The following is an 18,110-nucleotide window of genomic DNA, read 5'->3' as shown; positions in this document are numbered from 1 at the left end:
GATATAATGAGTTATAAACATTTACACATCAAATAACAGACTTTCAAATATATGAAGCAAAAATGGACAAAATTGAAGGGAGAAATAGTTCTATAATAATAGTTGGAGACTTCAAAACCCTACTCTCGACAATGAGTAAAACAACGAGACAGAATATAAGTAGGGAAATGGATGGCTTAAAGAACACAGTAAGCTAACTAGATCTAACAGACATATATAGAACAATCTACTCAGCAACAAGAGAACATGCATTCTTCTCAAGTGCATATGGGACATTATCCAGGATAGATCATATGTTAAGACACAAATTAAGTCTCAATACATTTAAAAAGGTATATATCATATATTACAAATGAACTTATTTACAAAACAGAAACAGACTCGCAGACTTAGAGAACAAACTTATGGTTACTGGGGGGAAGGGTGGGGGTGAGGGATAGTTAGGGAGTTTGGGATTGACATGTACACACTGCTATATTTAAAACGGATAAACAACAAGGACCTACTATAAAGCACAGGGAACTCTGCTCTATATTATGTAACAACCTAAATGGGAAAAGAATCTGAAAAAGAATAGATACATGTATATGTATAACTGAATCATTTTGCTGTACACATGAAACTAACACAACATTGTTAATAAACTATACTCCAATATAAAATAAAAAGTTTTTAAAAAACAAAATTAAAAAAAAGATACATATCACACAAAATATCTTCTCTGACCACAACAGGATGAAGTTAGAAATCAATAATAGAAGGAAAACTGGAAAATCCACAAAACTGTGGAATTAACACACTTTTTAAACAACCAATGGATCAAAGAAGAAATCACAAGGGAAATCAGAAGATACTTAGAGATGAATGAAAATGAAAACAAAACATACCAAGACATAGGGATACAGCAAAAGCATTGCTGAGTGGGAAGTCCACAGCTATAAATGCTTACACTAAAAAGGAAGAACGGTCTCAAAACAACAACTTAACTTTACAACTTAAGAAACTAGAAAAAGAACAAACTAAACCCAAAGCTAGCAGAAGGAATGAAATAATAAATATTAGGATGGAGATAAATGAAATAGAGAATAGAAAAACAATAGTAAAAATCAACGATACCAAAAGTCTGTTCTTCAAAAAGATCAATAAAATTAACAAAATTTTAGCTAGATGGACTAAGAAAAAAGAGATAAGACTCAAATTACTAAAATCAGAAACGAAAGTGGGACACTACTATTGATTCTACAGAAATGAAAAGGATTATGAGAGTACTACGAACAATTGTACACCCATACATTGGATAACCTAAATGAAATGGACACATTCCTAGAAACAAAAAAAACCTACCCAGACTGAATCATGAAGAAATAGAATATCTGAATAGACTTGTAACTAGTAAAGAGACTGAATCAGTAATCAAAAATCTCCTGACAAAGAAAAGCCCTGGATCTGATGGCTTCACTGGTGAATTCTAACAAATATTTAAAGAAGGACTAACTAATTCCTCTCAAGCTCTTTCAAAAGACTGAAGAGAAAGGAACACTTCCTGACACATTCTATGAGGCTAGCATTGCTATGAAACCAAATCCAGATAAAGACACTACGAGAAAACTATAGCCCAATATTCCTTATGAATTCTGATGTAAAAATCCTCAACAAAATATTAGCAAACTGAATTTAGCAGTACATCAAAAGGATTATATGCCATGACCAAGTAGGATTTATTCCTGGAATGCAAAGATGGTTCAAGATATGAAAATTGAACAGTGTAATACTCGACATTAATAGAATGAAGGAAAAAAACCCCACAGGATCATCTCAATTGATGCAGAAAAAGCATTTGACAAAATTAAATACCCTTTCATGATAAAAACACACAACAAGCTATGAATAGAAGAAAACTACCTCAACATAATAAAAGCCATGTATGAAAAACCCACAGCAACCATCATACTCAATGGTGAAAGACTGAATGGTTTTCCTCTAAAATCAGGAACAAGGCAAGAATGCACACATTTCTATTCAACATAGTACTGGATGTTCTAGCATAGCATTTAGGAAGAAAAAAAATTAAAAAGGCATCCAAATTGAAAAGAAAGAAGTAAGATAATCTGTTTGCATATGATATAACTTTATATGTAGAAAACACTAAGGACTCTACCCCCAGAAAAGTTTGGACTAATAAACAAATTCAGCAAATTAGCAGGATACAGAAGCAACATGAAAAACTTAGTTGCATTTTTGTATGCTAACTACAAACAACCTAAAAGAGGAAATAAGAAAATAATTCCATCATTAAAGACTTAAATGTAAGACCTGAAACCATAAAACTCCTAGAAGAAAACATAGGGGGAAAGCTCCTTGACATTGGTCTAGGCAATGATTTTTTGGAATTGACACCAAAAACACAGGCAACAAAATTTTCTGCAACAACAAAGGTAACAATCAGCAAAGTGAAAAGTCAGCCTGTGGAATAGCAGAAAATATTTGCAAACTATATATCTGACAAGGGGTTAATATCCAAAATATATAAGGAACTCATACAACTAAACAGCAAAAACAAAAAAACCCACAAACACAAATAATTTTATTTAAAAATGGGCACAGGACCTGAATTTTCCCAAAAAAGATATACAAATTGTCAATAGGAATATGAGAAGATATTCAACATCACTAGTCATAAGGGAAACGCAAATCAAAATCACAATGAGATTAGCACCTCACACCTGTTATTATGCCTATTATAAAGTCAAAAGATAACAAGTGTTGTGAGGATGTGGAGAAAAGAGAAACCTGGTACATTGCTGCTGTGACTGTAAGTTGGTACAGAGATTATAGAAAATAGTATGGAGGTTCCCCCCAAAATTAAAAACAGAACTACCATATGATGCAGCAATTTCACTTCTGGGTATATATCCAAAGGAAATAAAATCACTATCTCAAAGAGATATTTGCACTCCTTTGTTAATCGCAGCATTATTCACAGTAGCAAAGATATGGAAACTACCTAAGTGTTTGTTGACAGAGGAATGAATAAAGAAAAAAATATATATATATATACACATAATGGACTATTATTCAGCCTTTAAAAAGGTGGAAATCCTGCCATTTTCTACAACATGGATGAACCTGGAGGACATCGAGCTAAAAACAAAGTGAAATAAGCCAGACACAGAAAGACAAATATTACATGATCTCATTTGTATACAGTCTTTTAAAAAAAAAAGTTGGAACTTATAGTAACAGAGAGGAGAATGAGGGTTACTAGAAGCTGGGGAGTGAGGGAAATGGGGATATATTGATCAATGGATACAAACTTTCATTTATAAGATGAATAAGTTCTAGAGCCCTAATATACAATATAGTGTCTATAGTTAATAATAATGTATTGTGTACTCAAAATTTAATAAGAGAATAGATCTCAAGTGTTCTCACCACACACACACACACACACACACACACAGAGTAACAATGGGAGATGACGGATATATAAATTAGCTTGAGTGTGGTAACCATTTCACAATGTATACATGATGTAAGCATTGTATAATATATATATGTGTATATATATATATATATGTGTATATATATATATATATATATATATATATCCTTTTGACCACCTTCCCTTCACTCATTTTTCATACAATTAGTACAATTTCATTCAATTCATATAATTTTATATATCAAAAATAAGTAAGTTAAAAAAGAAAACAATTCCATTTATAATATCATCTAAAAGAACAAAGTACTTAGGAATTAAACAGAGATGAAAAACTTGTGCAATGAAAACTGCAAAACATTGCTAAAAGAAATTAAAGACATAATAAATGGAAAAACATCCAATGTTCATGGATTGTTAGATTTAATATTGTTATGATGTCAATACCACTCAAAGCACAGGTTCAATGCAATTCCTATCAAAATTCCAATGATTTTCTTCAGAAATAGAAAAGAACCAATCCTAAAATTTTTATGGAATCTGTAGGGACTCCAAATAATCTTGAAATGAAAGAAAAAAGTAGGAGGACTCACACTTCCTGATTTTGATGGTTAATTTTGTGTGTCAATATGACTGGGCTCAGGGATGCCCAGATAGCTGGTAAAACATTCTATATGGTGTGTCTGTGTGGGTGTTTCTGGAAGAGATTAGCATTTAATTCAGTATACTGAGAGAAGATATCTACCTTCATCAATGTGGGTGAACATCATCCAATCCATTGAGGTCCTGGATAGAATAAAAGGAAATGGAAGAGTGAATTCTCTCTCTCTTCTTGAGCTGGCATGTCCATTTTATCCTCACCTTGGACATTGGAGCTCCTGGTTCTCAGGACTTGGGACTCAGACTGAATTATACCACTGACTTTCCTGGTTTTCCAGCTTACAGATAGAAGATTGTGGGATTCTTCAGCTTCCATAACCTCATGAGCCAATTCCTACAATAAATCTCTTCTTATGTCTCTCTCTCCCTCTCTCTCTCAGTCTCCCCTGGTTCTGTTTATCTGGAGAATCCTGACTAATACACTGATTTTTAAGCTAACTACAAGCTACAGTAATCAAAACAGTGTGGTTTTGGCATAAAGAGAGACAGAGAGGCCAATGGGATAGGACAGCCCAGAAATAAGCCCTTGCATATGTGGTCAAATAATTTTTGACAGACTATTAAATGGAGAAAGGTCAGTCTTTTCAACAAATGGTGCTGGGAAAGCCGGATATCCATATGCAAAAGAATGAAGTTGAATCCTGTACCTTATGCTAAATTAACTCAAAATGGATCAAGGATATAAATGTAAGAGCTAAAACTATAAAACTCTTAGGAGAAAACATAGGCAAAAGCTTCCCAACTTTGGATTTGGCAGTGATTTCTTGGAAATGACACCAAAGGCACAGGCAATAAATGAAATAATAGACAAATTGGATTTCTTAAAAATTCAAAACTTATGTACATCAAAAAACACTATCAACAGACTAAAAAGGCAACCCAGAGAATTGGAGAAAATATTTGCAAATCACATATCTGATAAAGCACTAATATACAGAATATATAGAGAACTCCTAAAACTCAACAACAAAAAACCAACAACATGATTTTAAAAATGGGCAAAGAACTTCATTAGAGATTTCTCCAAAGAAGATATATAAGTGTCCAACAAACACATGAAAAGATGTTTAACATCACTAATCATTAGGGGAATGCAAATCAAAACCCAATGAGATTCCATCTCATACTCATTATTTGAATACTATTTAAAAAAAAAAACAGAAAATATAACAGGTGTTGGTAAAAATATGGAGAAACTGGAACCACTGTGTGTGTTGTACAACCACTGTGGAAGACAGTATGGTGGTGCCTCAAAAAGTTAAAGATAGAATTACCATATGATCCAGCAATTCCACTTCTGGGTAAATACCCAAAAGAATTGAAAGCAGATTCTCAAGGAGATATTTGTACATCCATATTCATAGCAAGATTATTCACAATAGCTAAAAGGTGGAAGCAGTCCAGGCATACACTGATGGATGAATGACTAAACAAAACGTAGCATATACATACAGTGGAATATTATTCAGCCTTAAAAAGGAAGTAAATTCTGGGGGGCAGAGTCAAGATGGTGGCGTCTGAGGATGCGGAGTTCAAGTCTCCCCACAACTAGGGCACCTGCTGGATGCTGGTGGGGGATCTCGATGCCCAAGGAGATGGGAGGAACCCCCAAGTGACTGAGTAGGACATGGCGGGGAGTGAGGGGGGAGGAGAAGTGGAGGCCAGACGGCACTGGTGCCCTTGAGGGGTGGCTGGGAGAGGGGAGGGGTTCCCATGCCTGGAGGGACCCTCAGGGGCTTGGAGGATCGGGGGGAGTGCAGCTAGCATTTCCCCTGCCCAGGCCAGGTCCTCGGCCTTCAGGGGCCCCCTCTGACTGTGTTGGTCCTAGGGGTGCTGTGGGGGAAAGAAGAGGAGAGGCAGACGGGGAGGGACCCTCTAGGATCAGAGGATCAGGGGAGATGCGACTAGTTTCCCCTGCCCACTCATGCCCTGGGAGGCCTGCTGGGGTCCCAGGCCAGGTCCTCTGCCTTCCAGGGCTCCCTCCAGCTGTGTTGGTCCTGTGGGTGTAGGAGGGGGTGGGAAGAAGAGGAGAGGCAGACACGGAGGGGCCCTCCGGGATTGGAGGATCAGGGAGGAGCACACCTAGTGTCTCCTTTACCCACTTGGGCCCCAGGGAGCCTCCTGGGCTCCTGGGCTCCTGGGCCTGGTCCTCCACCCCTCCGAGGCCCCATCTGGCCACGTGGGTCCTAGGGGCATAGGAGGGAGGGAGGAGGGGGAAGAAGAGGAGAGGCGGACAGGGTGTCCCTCCAGGACCGGAGGATCAGGGGAGGCATGGTGGGCGTTCCCCCACCCACTTGGGCCCCAGGAAGCCTGTTGGCTTCTGGGCCTGGTCCCCTGCCTTATGGGCCACCGTCTGGCCACATGGGTCTTAGGGAAATAGGAGGGAGGTGGGTGAAGAAGAAGAGAGGCCAACGGGGAGGGACCCTCTGGGATCGGAGGACTGAGGGGAACGTGCCTAGTGTTTCCCCCACCCACTTGGGCCCAGGGAGCTTGCTGGGGTCCTGGACCTGGTCCTCAACCCTCCAAGGCAAGAGGCACTCCCGGGCCATTTTGGCTGCCCTGAGCCTAAGCCCCGCCCCCTACCCCCTCAGGACCTTTTCTGGCCCTGTTGTTCCTAAGCATAGGCCCTGTCCCCCAGCTAAACCCCACCCCTGCCTACATCCCGTCACAGCCAAGGACTTTTCCAGCTATTTTTTCCCTCTTTTTTGCTATTGTGGTTCTGTTTTATCTTCTAGTTGTTGTTTCAAGTATATTTTTTATTTTTTCTAACATATCTGTTAGTTTTCTAATCTTATTTTATTTTTTACTCTTTGTTATTGTTCTGCTCCTTTGTTGTTTTTTTTTTTTTTTGCTGCCACGTGTGGCTGTGGGATCTTGGTTCACAAGCCAGGGGTTGGGCCTGAACTCCAGCAGTGGGAGCTCCAAGTCCAAACCACGGGACTAACAGAGAACCACAGACCCCAGGGAATATTCATCAGAGTGAGGTCTCCCAGAGGTCCTCATCTCAGCACCAAGACCTGGCTCTACCCAACAGCCTACAAACTCCAGTGCTGGAAGCCTCAGGTCAAACAACCAGTAAGACAGGAACACAATCAAATCCATCAAAAACCAAAAAAAAAGAGATGATAAAAAAATATGTTACAGATGAAGGAGCAAGGTAAAAACCTACCAGACCAAATAAATGAAGAGTAAATAGGCAACCTACCTGAAAAAGAAGTAAGAGTAATGATAGTAAAGATGATCCAGAATCTCAGAAGTAGAATGGAGGTACGGATTGAGAAAATACAAGAAATGTTTGACAAAGATCTAGAAGAACTAAAGAACAAATGAATATAGATGAACAACACAATAACAGAAATGAAAAATACTAGAAGGAATCAATAACAGAATAACTGAGGCAGAAGAATGAATAAGTGAGCTGGAAGACAGAATGGTGGAAATAACTGCCAAGGAGCAGAATTAAGAAAAAAGTATGAAAAGAATTGAAGACAATCTCAGAGACCTCTAGGACAACACTAAATGCACCAACATTCAAATTATAGGGGTCCCAGAAAAAGAATAGAAAAAGAAAGGGTCTGAGAAAATATTTGAAGAGATTATAGTGGAAAACCTCCCTAACATGGGAAAGGAAATACCACCCAAGTACAGGAAGCGTAGAGAGTCCCATACAGGATAAACCCTAGGAGAAACACACCAAGACACATGTTAATCAAACTCACAAAAATTAAATACAAAGAAAAAATATTAAAAGCAGCAAGGGAAAAGCAAAAAATAACATACAAGGGAATCCCCATAAGGTTATCAGCTGATTTTTCAGCAGAAACTCTGCAGGCCAGAAGGGAGTGGCAGGATATACTTAAAGTGATGAAAGAGAAAAACCTACAACCAAGATCACTCTACCTGGCAAGAATCTCATTCAGATTCGACAGAGAAATCAAAAGCTTTACAGACGAGCAAAAGCTAAGAGAAGTCAGCACCACCAAACCAGCTTTACAACAAATGCTAAAGGAACTTCTCTAGGTGGGAAACACAAGAGGAGGAAAAGGCCTACAAAAAAAACCCCAAAACAATATTAAAACTGGTAATAGGCACATACATATCAATAATAACCTTGAATGTAAATGGACTAAATGCTCCAGCCAAAAGACACAGACTGGCTGAATGGATACAAAAACAAGACCCATATATATGCTGTCTACAAGAGACCCACTTCAGACCTAGGGACACATACAGACTGAGAGTGAAGGGATGGAAAAACATATTTCATGCAAATGGAAATCAAAAGAAAGCTGGAGTAGCAACACTTGTATCAGATAAAATAGACTTTAAAATAAAGACTGTTACAAGAGATAAGGAAGGACACTACCAAGAAGAAGATATAAGAATTATAAATATTTATGCACCCAACATAGGAGCACCTCAATACATAAGGCAAATGCTAACAACAATTAAAGGGGAAATCGAGAGTAATACACGAATAGTAGGGGACTTAAACACCCCACTTACACCAATGGACAGATCATCCAAACAGAAAATAAATAAGGAAACACAAGCTTTAAATGACACAACAGACCAGATAGATTTAATTGATATCTATAGGACATAATGACAGAATACACTTTCTTCTCAACTGCACATGGAACATTCTCCAGGATACAGCACATCTCGGGTCACAAATCAAGCCTCAGAAAATTATTTTTTTGTTCTTGTGCCGGGTCTTAGTTGTGGCTGGCAGGCTCCTTAGTTGTGGCATGAGAACTCTTAGTTGCAGCTCACATGTGGGATCTAGTTCTCTGACCAGGGATCAAACCTGGGCCCCCTGCATTGCGAGCCCAGAGTCTTAACAGCTGCACCACCAGGAAAGTCCCAAACCTGAGAATTTAAGAAAATTGAAATTGTATAGGACTTCCCTGGTGCACAGTGGTTAAGAATCTGCCTGCCAATGCAGGGACACAGGTTTGAGCCCTGGTCCAGGAAGATCCCACATGCTGTGGAGCAACTATGCCCGTGTGCCACAACTACGGATCCTGTGCTCTAGAGTGCCTGAGCCAAAACTACTGAGCCCATGCACCACAACTACTGAAGCCCGTGCACCTAGAGCCCATGCTCTGCAACAAGAGAAGCCACCATAATGAGAAGTTCACAGACTGCAATGAAGAGTAGCCCCCACTTGCCACAACTAGAGAAAGCCTGCACGCAGCAACAAAGACCCAACACAGCCAAAAATAAATAAATTAATTTAAAAAAATTGTATCAAGCATCTTTTCTGACCACAATGCTATGAGATTAGAAATCAATTACAGGAAAAACCTGTAAAAAACACAAATACTGGAGGCTAAACAGTGCACTACTAAATAACCAAGAGATCACTAAAGAAATCAAAGAGGAAATAAAAAATACATAGAAACAAATGACAATGAAAACACGATGACCCAAAACCTATGGGATGCAACTAAAGCAGTTCTAAGAGGGAAGTTTATAGCAATTCGACCTCACCTCAAGAAACAAGAAAAATCTCAAATAAACAATCTAACCTTACATCTAAAGCAATTAGAGAAGGAAGAACAAAAAAACCCAAAGTCAGTAGAAAGAAAGAAATCATAAAGATCAGAGCAGAAATAAATGAAATAAAAATGAAGAAAACAAGAGCAAAGATCAATAAAACTAAAAGTTGGTACTTTGAGAAGATAAACAAAATTGATAAACCTTTAGCCAGACTCATCAAGAAAAAAAGGGAGAGGACACAAATCAATAAAATTAGAAATGAAAAAGGAGAAATCACAACTGACACCACAGAATTCCAAAGGAGACTACTGCAAACAACTATATGCCAATAAAATGGACAACCTCAAAGAAATGGACAAATTCTTGGAAAGGTACAATTTTCCAAAACGGAACCAGGAAGAATTAGAAAATATAAACAGACCACTCACAAGAAATGAAATTGAAACTGTAATTTAAAATCTTCCAACAAACAGAAGTTTAGGACCAGATGGCTTCACAGGCGAATTCTATTAAACATTTAGAGAAGAGCTAACACCTATCCTTCTCAAACGCTTCCAAAAAATTGCAGGGAGAGGAACACTCCCACATTTGTTCTACAAGGCCACCATCACCCTGATACCAAAACCAGACAAAGAAATCACAAAAAAAGAAAAGTACAGACCAATATCAATGATGAAAATAGATGCAAAAATCCTCAACAAAATACTAGCAAATAAAATCCAACAACACATTAAAAGGATCATACACCACGATCAAGTGGGATTTATCCCAGAGATGCAAGGATTCTTCAATATATGCAAGTCAATCAATGTGATACACCAGATTAACAAATTAAGGAATAAAAACCATATAATCATCTCAATAGATGCAGGAAAAGCTTTTGACAAAATTCAACACCCATTAATGAAAAAACTCTCCAGAAAACGGGTATAGAGGGAACCTACCTCAACATAATAAAGGCCATTTATGACGAATCCACAGCAAACATCATTCTCAATGGTGAAAAACTGAAAGCATTTCCACTAAGATCAGGAAGAAGACAAGGATGTCCACTCTCCCTACTCTTATTCAACATTGTTTTGGAAGTCCTACCCATGACAATCAGAGAAGAAAAAGAAATAAAAGGAATACAAATTGGAAAAGAACTAAAACTGTCACTGTTTGCAGATGACATGACACTATACATAGAGAATCCTAAAGATGTCACCAGAAAACTACTAGAACTAATCAATGAATTTGGTCAGGTTGCAGGATACAAAATTAATGCACAGAAATCTCTTGCATTCTTATACACTAACAACAAAAAATCAGAAAGGGAATTAAGGAAGCAATCCCATTTACCATGGCAACAAAAAGAATAAAATACCTAGGAATAAACCTATCTAAGGACGCAGAAGATCTGTACTCAGAAAACTATAAAACACTGATGAAAGAAATCAAAGATGACATAAGCAGATGGAGAAGTATACCATGTTCTTGGATTGAAAGAATCAATATTGTGAAAATGACTATACTATCCAAAGCAATCTACAGATTCAATGCAATCCCTATCAAATTACTAATGGCATTCTTCACAGAATTAGAACGACAAATTTTACAAGTTGTATGGAAACACAAAAGACCCTGAATAGCCAAAGCAATCTTGAGAAAGAAAAACAGAGCTGGAGGAATCAGGCTCCCAGACTTCAAACTATACTACAAAGCTACAGTAATTAAGACAGTATGGTACTGGCACAAAAACAGAAATATAGATAAATGGTACAGGCTAGAAAGGCCGGAGATAAACCCACTCACATATGGTCACATAATTTATGACAAAGGAGGCAAGAATATACAATGGAAAAAAGACAGCCTCTTCAGTAAGTGGTGCTGGGAAAACTGGACAGCTACATGTAAAAGAATTAGAAAATATAAACAGACCAAAATTAGAAGACTCCCTAACACCATACACAAAAATAAATTTAAAATGGATTAAAGACCTAAATGTAAGACTGGACACTATAAGACTCTTAGAGAAAAACATTGGAAGAACACTCTTTGACCTAAACCACAGCAAGATCTTTTTTGACCCATCTCCTAGAGTAATGAAAATAAAAACAAAAATAAGCAAATGGGACCTAATGAAACTTTAAAGCTTTTGCATAGCAAAGGAAACCATAAACAAGATGAAAGACAACCCTCAGAATGGGAGAATATATTTGCAAACAAAGCAACAGACAAAGGATTAATCTCCAAAGTATACAAACAGCTCATGCAGCTCAATATCAAATAAAACAAACAACCCAATTAAAAAATGGGCAGAAGACCTAAACAGACATTTCAACAAAAAAGACATACAGATGACCAAGAGGCACATGAAAAGATGCTCAACATCACTAATTATTAGAGAAATGCAAATCAAAGCTACAATGAGGTATCGCATTACACCAGTCAGAATGGCCATCATAATAAATGTGCAAACAGTAAATGCTGGAGAGGGTGTGGAGAAAAGGGAACCCTTTTCCACTGTTGGTGGGAATGTAAATTGATACAGCTACTGTGGAGAACAGTATGGAGGTTCCTTAAAAAACTAAAAATAGAACTACAATGACCCAGCAATCCCATTACTGGGCATATACCCTGAGAAAACCATAATTCAAAAGGACACATGTACCCCAATGTTCACTGCAGCACTATTTACAATAGCCAGGACATGGAAACAACCTAAATGTCCAATGACAGATGAATGGATAAAGAAGATGTGGTACATATATACAATGGAATATTACTCAGCCATAAAAAGGAACAAAATTGGGTCATTTGTAGAGATGTGGATGGACCTGGAGTCTGTCATACAGAGTGAAGTAAGCCAGAAAGAGAAAAACAAATATCGTATATTAACACATATATGTGGAATCTAGAAAAATGGCACAGATGAACCTATTTGCAGGGCAGGAATAGAGACGTAGAGGTAGAGAATGGACATGCGCACACAGGGGGAAGGGGAGGGTGGGATGAATTGGGAGATTAGGATGGACATATATACACTGCATGCGTAAAATTGATAGCTAGTGGGAACAATCTATAAAGCACAGGAAGCTCAGCTTGGTGCTCTGTGATGATCTAGATGGGTGGGATGGTGGGGGTGGGTGGGAGGGAGGTCAAAGAGGGAGGGGATACATGTATACATATAGCTGATTCATTCACTGGACAGCAGAAACTAACACAATATTGTGAAGCAATTATACTCCAATAAATAAAATAAAATAAATAAAATAAAATAAAGGAAGTAAATTCTGACACATGCTATAACATGGATGAACCTTGAGGACATTATGCAAAGTGAAATAAGCCAGTCACAAAGACAAATATTGTATTATTTCACTTATATGAGGTATATGTATGTAGTCAATTTAGAGATAGAAAGTAGAATGATGGTTGCCAGGAGTTTATGGGGAGAAGGGAATGAAGGGTTTTTAATGGGTAGGGAGTTTAAATGAGTTTTTTTGGTGTACAGTTCTATGAATGTTAATACGTGCATAGACTCATGTAATCACTCAATCAGCATACAGAACAGCCCCCTCACCCTTCTAAAACTTCTTTGTTCTATCCCTTTATCATCACACCCTCCCCCACTCCTAACCTCTGGCAACATCCTATCTGTTCTCCATTACAATAGTTTTGTGTTTTTTTGAGCATTCCATAGAAATTGAATCATATAGTATCAATATCTAACTTTTTGAGACTGACTTGTTTCATTCAGCATACTGCATTTGGGATTCATCCAAGTTTTTGAATGTAAAACAAGTTTATTCCTCTTTAGCACTGAATAATATTCTATTTTATAGATTATCAGAGTTTGTTTATCCACTCACCTATTAAAGGTCATTTGGATTGTTTCCAGCTTTTGGCAATTATGAATAGGGCTACTAGAAACATTCATGTACAGCCTTTTTTGTTAACATGGATTTTTAACTTCTCCTGAGTAAATATCCAGGAGTATGACTTCTGGATAATATGTTAAGTATATTTTTAAGTTTATAAGAAACTAAATTGATGGTAAACTGTACCATTTCCAGCAATGTATGAGAGTTCCAGTTGCTCTGCATCCTTGTCAACACTTGGTATTGTCAGCATTTTAAATTTTAACCATTCTAATAGTTGTATAATTGTATTTCATTGTGATTTTAAATTGCTTTTCTTTGACAGTATCTTTTGAACACCTTTTCATGTGCTTATCTGCCATCCGTATATTTTGTGTGTGTGTGTGTGTGTAAGTGTCTAGCTCTTTTGTCCATTTTAGAAATTGGGTTGTCTTGAGAGTTCTTTTTTTTTTTAAGTTATGTCTTTTTATTTTTATTTTATTTATTTTATTTTTGGCTGTGTTGGGTCTTCGTTGTTGCATGCGGGCTTTCTCTAGTTGTGGCGAGTGGGGGCTACTCTTTGTTGTGGTGTGCAGGTTTCTCATTGCGGTGGCTTCTCTTGTTGCAGAGCACGGGCTCTAGGCATGCAGGCTTCAGTAGTTGTGGCTCACGGGCTCTAGAGTGCAGGCTCAGTAGTTGTGGCGCATGGGCTTAGTTGCTCCACGGCATGTGGGATCTTCCCGGACCAGGGGTCAAACCTGTGTCCCCTGCATTGGCAGGCAGATTCTTATCCACTGTGCCACCAGGGAAGCCCGAGAGTTCTTTAAAGGACTTTTTTCAAGTCCTCTATCAGATATGTGACTTGCAAATATTTTCTCCCAGTCTATAGCTCGTCTTTTCGTTCTTTTAACAGTGTCTTTTGCAGGACAAAAGATTTCATCTTAATGAAGACCAACTTATCAATTTTTTGTTTTATGGATTGTGGTTCTGGTGTCATGTTTAAGAACTCCTTGCCTAACTCCAGGTCTCAAAGGTTTTCTCCCATGTTTTCTTCCAAATATTTTATAGTTTCATATTTTATATTTATATATGATACTTTTTAAGTTAATTTTTATATAAGGTGTGAGGTTTTAATGGAGGCTCATTTTTTTGCATACTGATGTTCAATTGTTCTAACATCTTTGTTAACAGGATTATCTATTCCCCACTGAAACTGCTTTTGTACCTTTGTCAAAAATCAATTGGCTACATTTGTGTGAGACTATTTCGGGACATTCTCTTTTCATTTATGTGTCTATAACTTTGCCAATTCCACACTGTCTTGATTACTATAACTCTATAGTAAGTCTTATCATTGAGGTAATGGTTAATTTAATTATCAACTTGGCTAGGCTGTAGTCTCCAGGTATTTAATAAAAATCTAATGTTTGAAAGAAAAAAAAAGGGAAGCTACTTCAGATGAGCTTGCAAACTCAAAGTGCAAAGAATATGACCAAAAATAGCCAACCAGCTCAACAAATAGAAGAATTCACTCCTGAGAAAAGGTAAACAATTGAACAATTTTTAAAAAGGCTTTAAATAAGTATATTTAAGATCCTTAAAGAGGTAATAAAGCTATTCTAAAGCTAGAATAAAAGGTTATAAAACAAAAGAGGCTATGATCAAGTAGCTACGAAAAAGAACTAATTATAAAACTAAAACTAAAAATATACTCACTGAAATATACAAAAATAAGAAGCAAGAGACAGAATTCTTTCTTGGTGGAGCTACCTCTGATGACCTCCAGTGTTCCAGCTCCTGAGATAGGACCGGTGGTTCTAGACTTGGGCACAAAGATATTGGAGAAGCAGGATCAGAGATCATTTTATGGCCCTACATTGTTTTAGAAGTGTCTTGTTAGGCTGAGCTAGGTCAAGTTAGGTCAAGATTGGAGCCAAGGAATGAGAAAGTCCCTGCTACAGCCAAATACCAGATAAATCCTTTCACTTTCTTGTCCATTGGTCCTTGGGTTCATTAGGCAAATAATCAGTGCTGAACTGCTGCTCCTATCCAGTATTCTCTGGAAATTATTGGACGGCCTTCATTATTCAGAGGCTTGCTACTCCAGGACCGCTGATAACTTGTCCAGCTTCATATAGACATTTTGGAAGGATATGATGTTGCCCAGGAACTCTACCTTTGGGCTCTCAAATGTAAATTGCTCAAGGTTATTTCAGAGGTGCTGTGGCCCAGAGCAGGGAATCATGAGAGGTCAAATGGGCATATAAATCAAAATGTTATCTAGACAGATAACTATTTTTTCTAGGAGGCCATGAGAAATCCATTCATTAGTCCTAGGAAGAATACAAGGGAATCCGTCAGAAGAAGCCAACATACTCTTTTGGCTAATGCCAAAAGATGAAAATTCATTAAAATCTCAGGTCTATGGAGATGGCCCACGATGTTGGTGATCTGTTTGTTAGCCATCATCCTGTTGAGTGATCCTGTTGAAGTTGTAGCAATCCTTTAAAAATGGATATGTTTTTTTTGTTCACGAAGTGTGCTGCCCTCCCTCCCCCAGGGGGAGTCAGTGGCTTGCTGAATCCACACTGCAAGTTGATGCAAGTAGGATTCAGGCTTAGAGAGCAAAGAGATTAGTTAATATTCTTTAGTTACAAATAGAAAGAACCAACTCAGAGTAGTTTAAAACCGCAGGGGTGTCTCATGAAAACAAGGAAAGGAATGCACCTGGATTTCAAGAGGAATTGTAATAGGGACATAGAAAACCTAGCCTTAGAAATCTAGGAAATACTGTCCCTCTATCTCATGCACTGTGTTTCTTGGAGAGTTTGCTTTATTCCTTCTTGCCAAATAAGCTTTCTCTATACTATACAAGCCTCATCCACTTGACAGAAGAGTAATCCCTTAGAACCAGCTATATTCAATAATACTTAAGATGTCAGGATCAGTTTCCTTTACTTCAAGTTAAAAAACACCTCCTGGTATGTGACTTATTTATCTAGGATTCTGATAACACGGCAGGATAGGGAGGTTGTTTTTGACTTACAGAGATGGTTAAGTTGCTGTGTGAGGTAAAGTAGAAGGTTTGGGTCTTTTAGGTAATAATGTGGTTGTGGGTTTTGAGCCAGAAGAGCCTGAGTGTCGAGGGGGAAACGTGGCCAGTGTTTCAGAGTGCTCCTACATGCACAGATGGAATTCCCTATTCTTTCCATGTGGAAGGTAGGTCAAGACTTGGTCCTTAAAACTATATCATGTAGCTCAGTTTATCTTAGCATTAACTGAGAGGCAGAGCTTTCCATTCTTAGCTCTGCAAGGTTGCATAGATAAAATTTCTACTTCCCATCTACCTATGCCGAGCCCTGATCTGAACCTGTGGTTCTCAATTGCTTTGGCTTGGTTCTAGTGCAAGCTTTCCTTGAAAATGGGCCCATAAGGACAGTTTATTCTACTCTGTCATCCAAAGAGAGAAACAATTAGTTGGCTTAATGGATAACCAACCACCCCTCCCCTGTTCTCAATGTATGGATGATGCTGTTAGCCACTTTTTAATGGGTGAGGCCACCACATACATAGACCAGTATGGTTATTTGGTTCCACATCTGCCAAGTACAATACCCCCCAAAATGACCTATTAAGATACTTTTGTAAATCAGGAACAGTGTTCCATCTTCCAATATGTGGGAAGAAAGAGAAATACCGAAGGGGAGTCTAGTGGAAATATTTTCTGGTATGGTAGCAGTGGTGAGGCAGTAGCTATAGGGTGAGATGACTTCAGGAATTTTTAAGCATAATTCACAGAGCTCTGAGCTAATTATAGTAAACCACAAGTGGAGTGTTTACAGATAGCAATTTTTTTTTTTTTTGGCATCCCGCAGGGCTCCAATGTTACTCAGGAGAAAGGAATGGAGCAGGAATTCCCTAATGGAGGATACAGTATAAAAGTCTCTAAGGTTAGACTTGAACTTGGCTCTCAAAGTTGACTGGGTCATTAAGTGTGTGTGAGCTTATGAGGCTGAGCAAAGTTGTGTCCACCCCCCCACCTGCCCCCAACTTGACCCGCCCCCTTTGGACATGATACTTGATCAAACCTCTTTATTAACATCAATTCCTTCTTAACGGTCGCATTTCATACTAAACCATGGCCATGCCCCTTGTAAATTAGCAATCTGATTCCCAAACTTTATAGGGAATTTACAAAAGCAAAATAGGGCACTGACATGGACTTATACCCATACTAAACAGAGCATATTAAAAGAATACAGGTTAGAGGAGAAGAACAAAGAGCTTCTTCACTGTGAGAGTGGCCAGAGAGGTAGCAAGAGAACTAAGGAAGTGAAGTGTCACAGAGAAGATGCTTTCAAGGAGGATTTCCATAGAAATACAAGAAGGAAGAGAACTCTGAAAATGCAGTTAGGAGATCACTGGCAACCCTGGAGAGTAACGTTTCAATGAACAGGTAAGTTTTGAAGCTAGAATTTGGAGACATAAGAAGTGATGGGTGCTGAAAAAACAAAGACCATTGGTAAAAATTATACTTGCTAGTCATAAATGGTAGATAGAGGAGGAAGCAGTGTTTTGCATAGATGTTTCCAAGACAGAACAGACTTATGTATGATTGGAAACTAGAGAAAGGATCTTATAGATAGAAAAAATATAATCATTTC

General features: G+C 38.0%; 1 pseudogene across 1 annotated transcript in view; it reads right to left on the bottom strand.

The window, feature by feature from the left end:
* LOC309647368 (alpha-1,3-mannosyl-glycoprotein 4-beta-N-acetylglucosaminyltransferase-like protein MGAT4E) overlaps window positions 1–16,139 on the bottom strand; it is a 28,426-nt pseudogene extending 12,287 nt beyond the window's left edge. Inside the window, exon 1 of the transcript XR_014268473.1 lies at window positions 15,163–16,139. The product of XR_014268473.1 is annotated as an alpha-1,3-mannosyl-glycoprotein 4-beta-N-acetylglucosaminyltransferase-like protein MGAT4E (transcript). The remainder of the gene's footprint in view (window positions 1–15,162) is intronic.
* Between the last annotated feature and the right edge of the window lie 1,971 nt (window positions 16,140–18,110).

The sequence above is a fragment of the Balaenoptera physalus genome, assembly GCF_965194825.1.
Source record: "Balaenoptera physalus genome assembly, chromosome: 1".
Classification (NCBI taxonomy): Eukaryota; Metazoa; Chordata; class Mammalia; order Artiodactyla; family Balaenopteridae; genus Balaenoptera; species Balaenoptera physalus.
This window is presented reverse-complemented; position numbering and strand designations above follow the sequence as displayed.